At 38.2% G+C, this 16,587-nt stretch overlaps 1 protein-coding gene across 1 annotated transcript in view; it reads right to left on the reverse strand.

Annotated features, from left to right (window-relative positions):
* The window catches only part of LOC120284377, a 76,129-nt gene extending 65,805 nt beyond the window's left edge, over nt 1-10,324 (reverse strand). Inside the window, exon 1 of the mRNA XM_039291679.2 lies at nt 10,141-10,324. The gene's annotated coding sequence lies outside the window, so the exon portion shown is untranslated. The remainder of the gene's footprint in view (nt 1-10,140) is intronic.
* Nucleotides 10,325-16,587: the final 6,263 nt, after the last annotated feature.

Consider the following 16,587-nt stretch of genomic DNA (forward strand, 5'->3'; position numbering starts at 1 on the left):
AACTCCTTCTTTCAAAATTTGTCAAAAAAAAACCCAAGGTAATCACTCCTATTATCTATCCTATCGAGGATCATTATGGGGTCGGGGATGTCACGGATCGATAATTGTAATCGATAGTCAGTATTTTTTAGTGAACTTATGGTGTTAACCAGTTTAATTGTGATAGGACTTGTTAAGTAAATGTGAGCATGCATGCTATTTTCGACATCGCATACGCTCTTAATTTTAATTTTAGGCGAGCGAAGAGAGGTCAATTTTGCCCGTCACCAAAATAGTGGCTGCATAGTGCAAATCCAATTTATGGCCGTTACGCATCTTGTTATTGTAACGTATTTGGTAGAACCCTCTGTATTACCTGGAAAGTGTAATGCGCTTCTTACGCAGCATCTTAGTCAACACGTTGTGCTCCTGGCCAATGCCACCGTTCTAGTAAAAAATTGTTCAGGAACCTTTGTGGCTTGGCATGCCCTTCTCGACTCTGGATCACAACTGAACCCTCTAACATCACGATTCGCAAATCAGCATCAAGTTAAGAAGATGAAACAGATTGTTCGTCAGTTAGTATTTCAATGCGATCTCGAACGTCTTAATACTCGATCAAAATCACTGCTGATATTGTCTCCAATATTATCGAAAGTCAGCCCTGTCATTTGCACCTGGAACATACCCCAAAATCTTAAGCTTGCGGACCCAGATTTTCATTGTTTTCATTCCATAGATATATTAGTGACCGCCAGTCTTTTTTAGGAACTGCTGTGCGTCGGCCAAGTTGCATTAGGATTGCCCCTAATGCAAAAGACTCGGTTAGGCATGGTTGTTTCTGGAGGTTGCAGTCGCTTGGATAGCACGAACACCATAACTGATTGGCAACCTACAGCATTAACGCAGATGCCAGTACAGGAATTTCGTCGAAGTCTTGCTTGGAAAATCTTCGTACACTAGAAGACTGGAACACCAATCTGATCACCTGCCTAGCTTTTACCCTTTGTTGATCAAGGTGGCCCTCGTCAAGTATATGGTCATCTGGAGAAGTCTTCGTTGGATTCAGTGGCCGAAACGCGATCATCGTTCCGAAGATTCATACAGCAGCAGGATCGACGAAGCGAGCAGAGGATATGCTGCACCTTAGATATCATGTTGAATGCCACGGTTCCGGAAGTATGTCGGGATTCAGCAATGAGAAACCATACGTTACCTTTAATAATAAAAACATTAAATACTTTATGAAATTCCGCATCCATTCAAGTCAATAGGGAATTATCTTCTGACGGACTCCTGACGGACCAGTTGATTTTGATGCCGTTAAAGAGGTCCAAGAGTTACATCATGGAATCCATAACGGGAATAACTGGCATTTTAGAAACTTAGTCACACTTGTGCAGAGGCAAACGAGAGGTACTATCACCAAAATATGTGCAATGATGTACTATGTACAAGTTAACACAAGCAGTTCTCACGGAGTGAAACTGCTGAATTGCAGGCCATATCCGGTGGTCTGCACGCGCACTAAACAAACTGCTGATCGCGTACTCCAGGTGCAATTGCCGGGTGCCCGCACGGAGCACTCGCGGAGCGAGTGATCGACCTGACGCAGAAGTGCTGACCTGGCCTTCTGCCAGCGGTTCTGCTGCGGACCAGAGGCCTGGAGCTGAACCGGGAACGAATTCTTAAGTTAGTTATAAATCATACTCCGAGGCTTACGCCTTGTAATTATAAACACCCAAATATTGTGACCCTCGCCCTAACGGGAGAGTGGTAAATAAATATAACCAAAATAACCAACCGACTTATAATTGGCGCCTGAACGTAGAAATCGGACTCACGCGAGACGGAATTCGCGTACAAAAAACAATCACCCGAAGTGAAAAAAAAAGTGAAAAAACTAAAATCACAAAAAATAAAATTCCAAAAAATTTGACCGATCGAAAAACCACCCGAAAGGAAAAACACAAAAACAAAATTTCACCAAGCGGAAAATTCTCAACCAGGAGAGGCAGAAGCGACATCGGCAGCGACGACAGCAGCAGTACTGGTGGCGAAAGAAAGCCGTCGGCAAAACACCTCTACAATAAAATTAATTTATTAACATGTGAGTAGGCTTTTTGTCTAAAAATTCGCCAATTAATAAAAAATATTGAGCTTAAAACTTTATAAATACGTTCTCATGTGTTAGAAAATCCAGACATTCCAAGAAATCGAATTAAATCCAAACATTGAGTGTAGTGAGCCCCTTGATATGGTCAAATCTGTTCCAGAATTTGACGGTAAGCAGGAAAATTATGTTTCCTGGAGACAGGCCGCCACTGCGGCCTACAAAATATTTGCGCCTTACGAAGGTAGCAGCCGACATTATCAGGCCGTCGGAATCCTAAAAAATAAAGTAAGAGGCCCAGCGTCTGCTGTATTAGCCTCATTTAACACGGTATTTAATTTTCACGCCATAATAGCGCGCTTAGACTTCACGTATGCGGACAAAACTCCGGCACACGTAATAAAACAAGAATTAAGTTTGTCAAGGCAGGGAGAGTTACCCCTACTCAAATACTATGATGAGATAGAACGGAAGCTAACGCTTCTTACAAACAAAACAATAATGACACACGACGCAGCCGCAGCGGCCGTGCTTAATGAACAGCACAGGGAAGACGCTTTACACGCGTTCATATCTGGCCTAAAGAAATCATTAAAAATTGCCGTTTTTCCGGCACAACCGCGGGACTTGCCATCAGCATTGGCGTTAGCTCAAGAAGCTGAGTCAAGTAACGACAGAAGTATTTTCGCGGCCACGTTCGCCCGACATAACGAAGAGAAAGCCTATAGGACAAACAACCAGAAACAAGCAGGTTGGAAAAGTTCGCAGTCATACGGAGAACCCAACAAAAATTCGGGGGCGATTAAAAAAAACCCCCATTTTGTTAGAACTCTAAAGGGAACAAACAATCAAAGCGGTTCCTTTAAGCAAGGGCCACACAGCAGTGCAGGTAATGGCCAAAGCCAACCGGCGCTAGAGCCAATGGAAGTTGACCCTTCCTTCCGGTCCAAACAAACCACAACATGGCAAAGAGGGCAGTCTGCACGGTCTCAGCATAAAATCAACTTCATGCCGGAAGAAAACACCGACGAAGAAGATTATGACTCCGTTGCCCAGGCAAGCGCCATAGAAATACAGGACGAGCTGGATGCAGAGGACTCCTGCTATTTTTTAGGGTAAAGTCCCTGCTCCCCTACATTACACGTACGGTGGCAGGAGGAGAAATAAAACTATTACTAGATACAGGCACCTCAAAAAATTATATTACTCCACTCCCGGGGCTGAAAGGCGTCGTGGCAGCGGAAAAACCCTTTACTGTAAAGTCAATTCATGGCTTTACTAAAATCGATAAAAAATGTATAGGTTCGGTGTTTAACGTAAAGACACCCTTTTTTATTCTGAACAATCTTAAAGACTTTGACGGTATTATTGGTCTCGACTTACTTAAACAAGTAAATGCGAAACTTGATTTTACTGGAAATGTTTTAAATACTAGTAACGGAACTGAAAAGACCCAGTTTGCTAGGGCGGAAAACGTTAACTTCATTAAAATCGATGATGGAGACGTTCCTCTTGCTATTAAAAACTCGTTCGATAAAATGATAGTTAAAAACCACAAAGCCTTCGCTGACCCAGACGAGGCATTACCATTCAATATAAATACTATCGCCACAATTAAAACAGATGGGGAGCCGGTATACTCAAAATCATACCCGCATCCCATGGGTGTGACTGAATTCGTCAATGCAGAGGTTAAACAACTTCTAGCGGACGGCGTAATAAGGCCATCCGAATCTCCCTACAACAACCCGACCTGGGTTGTAGATAAAAAGGGAACAGACCAAAATGGGGTAAAAAAGAAACGACTAGTTATCGATTTTAGGAAACTAAACCAGAGAACAGTTGACGATAAATACCCTATCCCAACAATTTCGACAATACTGTCAAATATGGGAGAGTCAAAATTTTTTACGACACTTGATCTTAAGTCAGGCTTTCACCAGATAGAGCTGGCAGAAAAAGACAGAGAAAAGACGGCATTTTCCATAGACAACGGCAAGTACGAATTTTGTAGATTACCATTTGGGCTTAAAAATGCCCCAAGCATTTTCCAAAGGGCCATTGACGATTTCCTAAGAGATGGAATTTCAAAAATATGCTACGTGTACGTCGATGACGTCATAATATTCTCCAAAAAAAGGAAGACCACGTTAAGGACGTGGATTGGGTTTTAAGAAAACTCTTGGAGGCAGGCATGAGAGTATCCCAGGAGAAATCAAAGTTCTTCAAAAAGAGCGTTGAATACTTGGGGTTCATAGTGTCGCAAGGGGGTCTACGAACCTCACCTGAAAAGGTCAAAGCCATAAAAGAATTCCCTTTACCTAAAACGCTTTTCGAACTCAGATCATTTCTGGGACTAGCAAGCTACTATAGGTGCTTTATAAAAGACTTTGCGACAATCGCAAGGCCTTTAACGAATATCCTAAAGGGAGAAAATGGAAAAGCAAGCAAATATCAGTCAAGGAAAATCGACATCGATATGACCAAAGAACAGAAAGAAACGTTCAACAGGTTGAGAGAAATCTTGGCATCGGAAGACGTTCTGCTTTCATACCCAGACTTTAAGAGACCATTTGATTTGACAACGGATGCGTCAGGTTTTGGTCTAGGAGCGGTACTATCTCAAGACGGCCGCCCGATCACAATGATATCACGCGCCCTTAGAGATAGTGAAAAAAATTATGCAACCAACGAGCGAGAGCTCCTCGCCATAGTTTGGGCACTGAAAAACCTCCGAAACTACTTATATGGTGTAAAAGGGTTGCGGATCTTCACCGATCACCAACCACTTACCTTTGCCGTCTCGGAAAAAAACCATAACGCGAAACTAAAACGCTGGAAGGGAATTATCGATGATCACGGAGCCAAATTGGTCTACAAACCAGGCAAAGAAAATATTGTTGCAGACGCGCTGTCTCGCCAAAAGATAAACGTTCTAAATGACGAGCAGTCAGATGTAGCAACAATACACAGCGAACAGTCGCTAACTTACACTATTGACACAACGGACAACCCGGTAAACTGTTTCAGAAATCAAATAATAATCGAAGAAGGAAACAGTTTTTCGGTAGACACATTCATCTTGTTTTAAAGCAAGGTGAGACACATAATAAGGATTTCTAAACGAGAAAATCTTAATGCATTACAAGACGTGGTAAATGCTGAAGTAGTTAACGCAATACATTGCTCCCTACCGATCTTGGCATTTATCCAGCACCGATTAGTTGAATTGTTCCCAAGCACCAGCATGCGAAAAGCTTTGTGCAGGACATAACGGATGCAACTGAGCAGAGAGAAATTGTTATAACAGGGCACAACAGAGCTCACCGAGCAGCACAAGAAAACGTAAAGCAAATCTTAAGGGACTATTTTTTCCCTAAGATGCTACGATTAGAAACAGAAACCACTTTGAACTGCAAGACCTGCTCAATGGCTAAATACAATCGTCATCCATCCAAACAAGCGGTAGCAGAAACACCTATACCTTCCTATGTGGGGGAAATCCTTCACATCGACATCTTTACAACAGATGGAACCCTTTTTCTTACGTGCATTGATAAATTTTCGAAATTTGCCACAGTGCAAACCATCGCATCGAGGGCTATTGTGGACGTAAAATCTCCCCTATTACACATAATAAATTTCTTTCCAAAAATAAGAACCATTTACTGCGATAACGAAAGATCCTTAAATTCCGAGACCATTAAGACAATGTTACTAAATCATTTTAATATCACCATTTCCAACGCCCCGCCTCTGCACAGCACCTAAAACGGTCAGGTAGAAAGGTTTCACAGTACCCTGGCAGAAATAGCCAGATGCTTAAAGCTGGAAACTGGCCTAAATGACACAACCGAATTGATTCTGTTGGCAACCAACAAGTACAACAATTCAATTCACTCAGTAACTAATGAAAAACCGATAGAAATTATCCACTCGAAGTCTGCGGGATTCGAAGGAAAAATCAGCAGAAAAATTAAACAAGCACAGGAAAAGACCCTTGATCAAGTAAATAAAGATAGAACCTACAAGGACTACCAAGTCCAAAACCAACAAACGATTAGGGAACAAGCTTTCCCCACTATGTTCAGAAGAAACCATAGAGGCAGACCTTGGGACAACGGTCCTAATAAAGGGGAGGGTGGTCCACAAGGACAATCTACGATAAACATCTTCGCAAGAGTCCTGACCCCTTTCCAATCTTTTTATATCTTTTTAGGTTACGGTATCCCATTCTAATTCTTATACTAATAGCTGTTAAGACAGACGCGACGGTACGACTTAACGACTATACGAACGCAGACTACATCCCAATAGAAGACAATGAAATCGTCATCTGGGAATCGTACGGATACTTGCAACACTCGACAAACATAACAACGTACGAGGACTACGCCGATCAGACAGAGACAATGACAAGGACATTTACAGACGACCACCGGACACCAGTAATTATGACGGACTTGACACATATTCGCAAATTAGTAGCCACTCTAAGATTCCACCATAGGAGTGCTAGGAGTTTAAATTTGATCGGAACGGCACTGAAGGTCATTGCCGGTACCCCCGACTTTAACGATTGGGAAGAAATAAAATTCAATCAAGAGCAGTTAATAAGAACAGAAGAAAGCCAAACAGAACTAAATATCAAATTCCAAACACGATTAAATGAACTTGCAACAGCAATGAATCAAATTTCTAAAACTGAAACAGATAAAGAGGCACACTTACTAGAGATCATTTTAGCTAAAAATAGAATTGTTATTACAGATTTAGAAAATATTCTTATGGGCTTAACCCTAGCAAAACTAAACATTGTAAGTCCATCAATTTTAGACGAAACCGATATTGGCGAATTTAGAGACAGACAGCCTATTGAGATTAGTCTAATAGAGCTACTAGAAGTAAATAGCATAAGCGTATTCCAAAACTCAGAAATTTTACACTTTTTAATTAAATTCCCTAACCCTAAGATTAAATATAAGAAAATTAGCCAGCACAACAACAAGATTTTGAACTTCGACGACGGAAATCTGGTGGCGGAATGCAGATCCCGGAACATCAACATCGGGTACTGCAAGACGACGGTCGGCGCCACTTTCTGCAAAGAACTGCAGAATGGCACTTGCGCTCAGCAGATAATCTCCGGGGCCTTTGCACACTGTTCTACACTTCCCGGCCACCTGGATTCGGTGACCATTGTAGACCACGGCACTCTCATTGTGAATGATGCCAACGTGACCATAACCGACAGCCAAGGGAAAGACCAGAAAGTGTAAGGTACCTACCAGGTAACATACACCGAAAAGGTAGCCCTCAATGGGACTTGGTACATTAATCAGCTAGGAAATTCAAATTCCACTTCTCCACGAACTAAGTCTGAGGAACCTTCACCACATCGGGACTCTTAGAGAGAAACTCACCTTGGGGTCCCTCCTCAGCAATTCCTTCGCCATACTTGCTGCCTTCCTATTGTGCTCCACCATTTGGTTGAGTTACCACCACCTAAAGACCAGAAACCACACAAAACCAGGAGACAACAGTGATGTGGAGCAAATGGGTCACCGGGACGGCGACCTCTTAAAAGGCGGAGAAGTTAACACAAGCAGTTCTCACGGAGTGAAACTGCTGAATTGCAGGCCATATCCGGTGGTCTGCACGCGCACTAAACAAACTGCTGATCGCGTACTCCAGGTGCAATTGCCCGGTGCCCGCACGGAGCACTCGCGGAGCGAGTGATCGACCTGACGCAGAAGTGCTGACCTGGCCTTCTGCCAGCGGTTCTGCTGCGAACCAGAGGCCTGGAGCTGAACCGGGAACGAATTCTTAAGTTAGTTATAAATCATACTCCGAGGCTTACGCCTTGTAATTATAAACACCCAAATATTGTGACCCTCGCCCTAACGGGAGAGTGGTAAATAAATATAACCAAAATAACCAACCGACTTATAATTTACATATGAACTTATTAAACTAACTTCGAGCAGATAATTCAATAAATATGTACATATGTATATTGTTAAGGACCCAGTTGCGATAAGGGCAGATAATTGATACTCGTATCAAAAGAAGCTCGAAAAAACTACTCGTTTGACTCGGTTTTATAACAGTAAAATACATTTTAAGCCCCGCATACACATTACACTTTTATAAAATATTTTTAAGAATAATAAAAATCAACAGTGCATAAAAGAATGTAGATGGGGAACATAGAATATTGTTTAACATTAAAAAATTTCAAATTCATATGAATATGAAAAATATTTAAATAATTGTCAGGGAATACATTCTTATATAATATTAGATTAGATCATATAACGAGAAAATTGGCCAAGACTCTAAAAGTGCAAGTTCGTTCTTTGAGGATAGATTGATTTCGGTTAAAACTTACACAAGCATGCGCATTCTACTTCTAGATTTGTACGCTCTAAATTTTAATTATTCTGAATAAACAATAACCAATGTAAGGCCGTACGCATCTTGTTATTCAATTTCATTAAATTTATGTTGAGTAATGACCAGTTTTATGCAAGACATTAATTTTTGTTGTAAAGAAATAAGATTTTAGATAGACGCTGTCGTGAATTTTAGTATCAGTATTTAAGAAAATAAATAAAGTATTAACTATTTCATGTAAAATATGTAATTTTATATTATGTAAATCATGTATTTATGTAAATAGTTCAAATAATTATTTTCTTTGTTATACAAATACTTTTTTAGGTTAAACAGGACTGAGGTTTTTGGAAATCAATATTAATAAAATTAGGCATATTAAAAATAATAAATGTCAAGCGGTAATTTACATGTAACCAGTATTATACAAAAATTATTATCATTGTTACTATTTGCATTTATATTTCCTTGTACAAATTTTTAAATGTTTAGTTTGGTCGAAAAAATATTATGTCTAAACGATATATTATACGTTATCGCTCAGAATGTAATATAAAATAAAATCACATGACTTTTAGCCGTTTTGAACAGCCAAGGTAATTGTTACCAAGTTACATTTCAAAAATTTTGGTGTAAAGATATTAATTTATTTCAAATATATTAATTTTAAATATTATCTTTTCTATTATTTCAAATAAAAAGGCTTATTTTCTTAGTTCGTTATATTCAGGCAGGCTCAGGTAATTCAATTCGTAAGAAATTTTGCAATTTGAAAAATCGATATCATTTCTCGGGTTTTCGAATTTTCGATTTTTCGAATTGTAAAACGTTCACTTTCGTCTGGCGGAACTGAAAAGTCAATGCCTATTTTATATCAAAACAGATCTTTTACTAAGAGAACAACATAGTTGTTTATTTCACAGCACCACAAGATCATTATGTTACTCTGTTATTTTATAAAAAAATTTTCTGACCCCACTTCAGATATAGCAGACACAGCCGTCTGCAAAAAAATTGTCGATTTGGCAAGGGGTCGATAAGTACGTCCCCAAAAGTTATCGCAAAGGGTGCCATTCTGTTGGTGAAACGAAACAGGCAGGTATAAATACTTATAAAATATAAAATATTTATTAATATTTGGTTAATTTTTTAATCAAAAGTGTTGTTCGTTAATAATGGTATTTCATTTAATTACTTAAATGGACAAAGTGCGGTGAAAAAACCATTGCTAACATCAGAATTTAAATTGTGAATAAGGTGGCCACTCTATTGTCTTGAAAACAGCTTCAACTAAAAATTTTGAGTAAACCAGTGCACCTAAAAACGAAATCGAAAGATTTTGCCCAAATCGAAATTGAAAACAAATTACGATTACCGGAGCATACCTGAATGTATTAAGTATATCTTGTTTTCACATAAAGTATTCGATTGTGCTTACATTATCGAACAACTTAATAATGAACTAGTTCTTTTGTCACAACCATTACAGAATTTCCTTTTTTTGTGTATGATGTTTTACTATAGGCTTTAATATCTTGAAAAACGGATTTGATTCGAGTTTTGTGAATATGTAGTTTTACATATGGACATCTATTGAAGCGCGATCTCTCAAACACAGCCTAATCGGGTATGTGATATTAATTTAAACTTACGTATGTTGGAATTCGCATTTAAGAAGAGCAAAGAGGGTGTTAACAAAATTACAGGAATGCTCGTTTTAATGAAATCAAAAAAATATTTTAATTTTTTAATTTTGTGTAACATAATAAAACAAGAAAAACCGATAATTCAATTCGTACTAACCAATCACTGTATGAAAGAAGAAGGAATTAGTGTGTGTATACATGACATATAAATTAATATGCAAGCGAATATGCATTAACAATAATATTTTCCAATACAGTTAACAGGTCTTTTTAATACAAAAAATTGTATACCTGACTCCTTTGAATACATAACTATGAGGGAGTGGCTCGGTATTAAAGTGGCTTACAGTTTCGCCCATAATTCCGAAAGAATTACAATAATGTTCCCATGATTTATTTGAAAAAATATCACAATATAGTTTTTTGTCTAAACACACATGCCTTCCATTAAGAGAATATATAATAAAATTATATATATTATATATTTTTAATTTATATACATATAATATATATATAATATTCTGTATACACACTATTATTTTACCATCACCAGTCAGCAATTTATGAACATTCCAATGGAAATTTGAGTTTGTATGTTAGTCCTCTTGCTTATCGTAAAGGATTCCTTGTTCGGGAGAAATTCGTATGCTAGCCGCGATAGCTTGAGGCATATGGAAAATTTGTCTGAGAACAAGTGATTCGTTCTTAATCATCCCATTTACTCCTGATCTATTTTAAGCGCTATTGTTGTAGAACTATGGTAGGACAACTACAGCAATTATCCGCAATCCTGATGAGATTTGTGCCCACTATGATTTTTATTCAATGGCTGCAAATACATGTTTCTAAATATTTTTTAAACATCAACTATAGTTCATCAGTATTTATCACCAAAAATGTTGCTTTCAAATAACTAAAAATATGTGACCTGTTCATTGCAAAATTAATTTCTTGAGGCACGACGTGCGGAAATAGGCACCTAAGAATCATTGTCTTCTCCAATTTTTCACACGTCGCAGGCTGAATACTCTTATAACAATAAATCCAATACAGTAATAATACCCGTTACTCGTAAATTAAAAGGGTATACTAGATTCGTATGTGACAGGCAAAAGTAAGCCTTTCCAATATCCGAGTCGATATAGCCATGTCCATCTGTCCGTATGAGCGTCGAGATCTCAGGAATTATTTAAGCTAAAGTAACTAAGGGTTGCGATTTAGGACACAGATTCTAGAAACAAAGACGCACCGCAAGTTTTTTTTTCGAGATAATGCGTCAGCTACGACATTTGTTGTTTCGGGCTTATATATTATTTTTAGAGTGAAACTTTCTATGAAAGAATACCATCTTTTCATTGCTACGTTCGGGTTTTTATTTGTGGCGTAATGTTGTTTGGTTTTATTTAAAGTTTTAGATATGAAAATAATATTAAATATGATATGAAAATCACAGAAATCGGCTGGCTCTAAACAGATCTCGCCCACCAAGGGGGCTCAATAGAAGGCAACCGAGAGATCTCATTACCCGATCTCCTTTGACAAGGGTCAGCAGAAGCTGACGCTTATCTTAAATCCTATTTGTTATATGTAATTGTTATGTAATTGTAGTAAAATTAGTGTAAATTTGAAAAAGCTAACTATAGTTAGCCGGCGAGCCCAAATGGGCTGAATTAATAGATAAGAAGGACATAAAGGGGCTTAAAGACTTCCCCGTATGCCTTAATAAATAAATTAATTAAAAAAAAAAGAAATTTTAGCATTATCTTCTTTGGTTATAGGTTTGGCAATTTTTGCACAATTTTGGAAAAATTTTCGGTAATATCCAACGAGGCCTAAACAACTTCGAAGCTCTCTAATGTATAATGGAGTCGGATACTTCATAATTGTGGAATTTTTTTCAGGATCTGTTTTAATTATTGTGAGAAACACAACCAAGAAACGCTGTTTCTAATTTAAAGTATTTGGATTTTTGGATTTTCATATTAGCTTATTGTGAAATATAGCGCGGCCAGTTTTTCCGACTTGTTTTCTTAGTATAGCATCCATTGCTCTTTGGAATATTCTATGTGCGTTTGATAACCCAAATAGCACACGAAAGAACTCAAATTGCCCGTTGTTAATAAAAAAAAGGCGGTTTTTTCAATATACGACCCTTTCATTAAAATTTGGGGAAATCCTGATTCCTAATCAATTGTTGAGAAATATTTTGAATTTTCTAAGTTAGATAATATTATGGACGGGTCTTGCATCGATTATCTGTCCGGTATTGTGTTTTCGTTTAATTTTGTATACTCAATAACTAGTCGATGTTTTAGAAATTTATCATCATTTTGACCCGCTTTGGGTAGTACAAGGTCTGGTGAATTATAAGGGCTTATTGGTCTTATAATTTGTTCCTTTAGCATTTTATCGATTTCATTATTAACGAAATCAGAGATTGACATAGCATATGGATATTGTTTGGTAAAAATTACGCAGTATTTATTTCTCTTCGAGTATATGTTCGAAAAGAAAGTTGCATATTTCTTTTAGAATGCTCCTTTTCAATTATATTCATCATTTTATTTTCGAATTCTTAAATTTGATTTGAAATTATTTTTAGATTATGAATTTTTTCTTTGTCAGAAAATTCAACGTCGGCGTGCTCATAAACTTCCTGCTATATAAACTTCCTTCACCCATTACCGTTTCGGTTTGAAATACTGTTTGTTCATCAAAGTATTTTTTTATAATATAATCTTTTAATGGAAGAGCCTTTTCTTTCCCAATTAAACACAAATCGTTTTTTTCTCCTGTTGAGGCAATGAGCTTTTTCATGGACTAGGAGAAGTGCTGTGGCAATTTATAAACACGGTAAAGTTAATGTTTCAATTAATATTTCAGTTTTATTTCAATATATTTTGCCACGCAGGACTGTAAGGTATAAAACGAACGGCTGAAGTGCCCGTACCGAACCGATTAAGAGTTAAAGTGCATCACAGCAGTAGCGGTGCGATTTGTAACTGACTTTGCAAGTTTCACAAAACAAAGATTTAAACAGTTGTGCTCGCTCTCTATTGAGAGAGAGAGGACCACAGCACAAAGGGGAATGCAAAACATATTGCTGCACAGAGCTAGGTATAAGAGTGATAAAATAAAACAACTCAAACATCCTCCACCCGTTGGAGGACACGGGCTGACAACATCATCCTGTTTGGGTAGAACGCAAAGTTTGGCGACGGCTCTATTGAAAATTCCAGTGGCAGTTTTGAGAACAGCAACTCGTGCGACGCCATCAGGTCCAGGGATCAGATTGATTACTCGAGCTAGTGGCCATTCGAGGAGTGCCAGCTTTTCGTCTTTTACTAAAACGACATCATCGATGTGAACGTATTCTGTGTTCGCTATTTTGAACGTTGCTGATGAGCGTTAGATATTCAAGTCTCCACCGGCTCCAGAATATTTGATGGTAGTAGGTGATTCGCTGCCAGCGATCCAATCGGTTGAGATTTAATTTTGTTAGATCAGGCTAAGCAAACAAGGCAAAGGGGGCCGTGCCTAAGAAGTGCGTTGGCGTTAGTACATCAAGGTCGTCAGGGTGTTCTGAAAGAGGAACAAAAGGTCTTGAATTAATTATTGCCGCAATGTGGCAAATGAGCGTAGGTCATCAGCGGGCAAAACGGCACGGCCAACAGCTCGGTAAAAATGATGCTTTGCTGTTTTGATATCCGCCTCCCAGAGGCCTCCAAAATGCGGCGATCGAGGAGGGATGAGTCGCCATTCAATGCTATCAGTCATGCAGAATTCATGTACTGCAGTTTGATGTGATGTGTTTAGGAACAAACGCTTAAGATCCTTCAGCTAATTCCGAGCGCCGACAAAATTTGTGGCGTTGTTCAACCATATGTGTGCAGGCTTTCCACGAGCCAGTATAAATCGACGCAATGCATTAAGAAATGCAGAAGTGGAGAGATCCTGAACCAGCTCAAGGTGAACAGCCTTTGTAGAAAAGAAGATAAAGATTTCGATATAGAACTTGATGGGTGCTTTGTTCCGAACAGGATTTTTGTAATAAAATGTGCCGCAAAGTCCAGATCAGTGACCTTGAAGGAATGTGAAGCTGTTACGCGGTCCTCAGGAAAATCAACCCTATGTGTGGCTTGACTCGAAAACATATTATGCATTTGCTGACTGCACATGCAGTGGTCTTGCGACCGCCAATGCACATTGGTTTTTTATGTGTTTTTTTTGGCAGAAAGTCAAAAAAATTTTTTAACGGAATAAAAAAATTTTTTGTTTCTTTATATTTAGGATAGTCTAATTAGATAAAAAAAAGTCGATTTTTACTTTTTTATGCAACACTGGCTTATTGCCCGCCCACCTCTCAAAGACAGCTGATTGTCGATAGCATGCGTAAGACAAAATTGGCGGCAAATCATTGTGCAACATTTGTGGTTAATATTTCCTCAGAGAATTAAAAAGTTTAAGGTGGTGTAGTAGGCCAGGTATGTAGATTTGTAGTTCAGTAAAATTTTTGTGTATGTTATATGTTTTTGTGTAGTTGTATCGTGTTTTGTTTCTGTACCTTTTTTACAGTCAACTTAACAAATGTAGCTGTGTTTCGTGGAATATAACTTTTGTATGGCAAACCACTTCAAAAGAATTTTAACGGCAAGTTATTAACTAACATGTGTATAATATTATACAACTAGTTTCATATGCACCTTTTTGCTCCTTTTTGAAAAAATTACGTTTTTGTAGATGAATACTTGTTTGGGCATGCAGAGCTGCTTGACATTTGGAGCAACAATAGTTAGGCAGCATATATTTAAAAAAAATTGGTCAGAATAATTTAAATGAATGTTGTATTTCATTGATAAATAAAAAAGTTAAGTACTTCTTTGATTACATAAGGAAACATTTGCCAGGTTGCAATAGATCGCTGGACAGGTTGAAGAAAAAACACTTCAAATGGCTGGCATCTAGTATTAGTATAATCACTGATTGGAAAACTCCAAACAAAGTTGGTCGTCCAAAAACTTCTACAGAAAGATCATGAACTTGATGTAATAGCCTCAGACGAAGAGTTTTTTTAAATTAATAAATAATAAGTTTAATTTTTTTGTAAGTATAATAGCATAACAATGACATGATAAATTTATTTTTAAATTTCATGACAAACTGTTTTGGACCATCATATACATCTTAATATGATTTTATTTTATTTGATTTTCTGTATATATTATCATAATATAATATAATTAAAAATAGACACAAATTTTTTTTTTTTGGTAATGTAAATATTTTTATGGCATATCGGCCAGATCGATTATATGGCAGCTATATGAAAGTTGACCAAATCACTTGAAACTTTGTGAATCATCTTGGGGAAAGTAAATAGTAACACAAACCAAATTTGGTGAAGATAGGTCATCATTTCGAATTTCTGCCAAAAAAAAACGCATAAAAAACCACAGTGCAATGGCCCAGAACTGCAGTCGAATGGAAGCGAGTGGTGCTAGAATGCAGATTGCGACGATTATAGTCGAGTATAATGGCACGAGTGACTGGGTGCTGACGTGGTAATATTAATAGATGCTGTGTGTCATAGTCCAACGATGAGTGCTTTAGTCTGCCACCAACTCTCATAAGTCCAGAGTTGTCAATGATGGGTGCGAGGGATGAAATTGAGCTCGATGATTTTACTTGTCGACTGTAGAGCAGGGCAATATAGTCCTCGGTATGGTGTGCCATCTGCATGGAACGAATGATAACCTTCATGCCTCCGGTGAGATGATTAACAGTTAGGCCGGGGTGCCTGATACGATAACGAAATTTGAAGATGTATCCAAAAACATGCTTCAATTTTTGCCAGGAGTTGACAAATTTACAACTGGTTGGGATGTCGATGTCGGCAGGGGTCTTGAGAGTGATGAGGGCCTTCTTCCTTAGCTCAGGGAGAACCTTTGGAGCGAGACAAGATTCTGGCCAGTGCGATTTGTCTTCTTGAAGATAGGACCATGCGACCAAAGACTGGACTCGATCAGCTCACTAGGAAGTGCCTCTCTGGAAAGTATGTCCGCTGGATTTGCAGGCAGTAGGAACATAATGCCATTCTATGGCATTTGACAGCTCTAGATTAAAGAGATGCGATTAGAAAAAAAAGTTTGAAAGCGAGAAGACTGATCTTGAATCCAGGACAGCAACACAGCAGAATCTGACCAGCAATAAACAGGGCATGAAATTAAGCCAAGCTCCAGGACTTCCCGCAATAGTTGAGCCAAGAGGGTCGTAAAAGCGAGCAATTGTAGGCAGGACAGAGCGCTTGCAGGATTTTAGAACTGCTTTCATGGGCGATGTGCAGTATAGCAGAATATCCGAGATTGTCGCTGCCATCATAAAATTTAAGAAAGGAATTCTTTTCTGAATCGGGAATCTGGATCATTTGAGCACCATTTTCTTAATTTAAAAGGA

Source organism: Drosophila simulans, chromosome 2R (assembly GCF_016746395.2).
Source record: "Drosophila simulans strain w501 chromosome 2R, Prin_Dsim_3.1, whole genome shotgun sequence".
Classification (NCBI taxonomy): Eukaryota; Metazoa; Arthropoda; class Insecta; order Diptera; family Drosophilidae; genus Drosophila; species Drosophila simulans.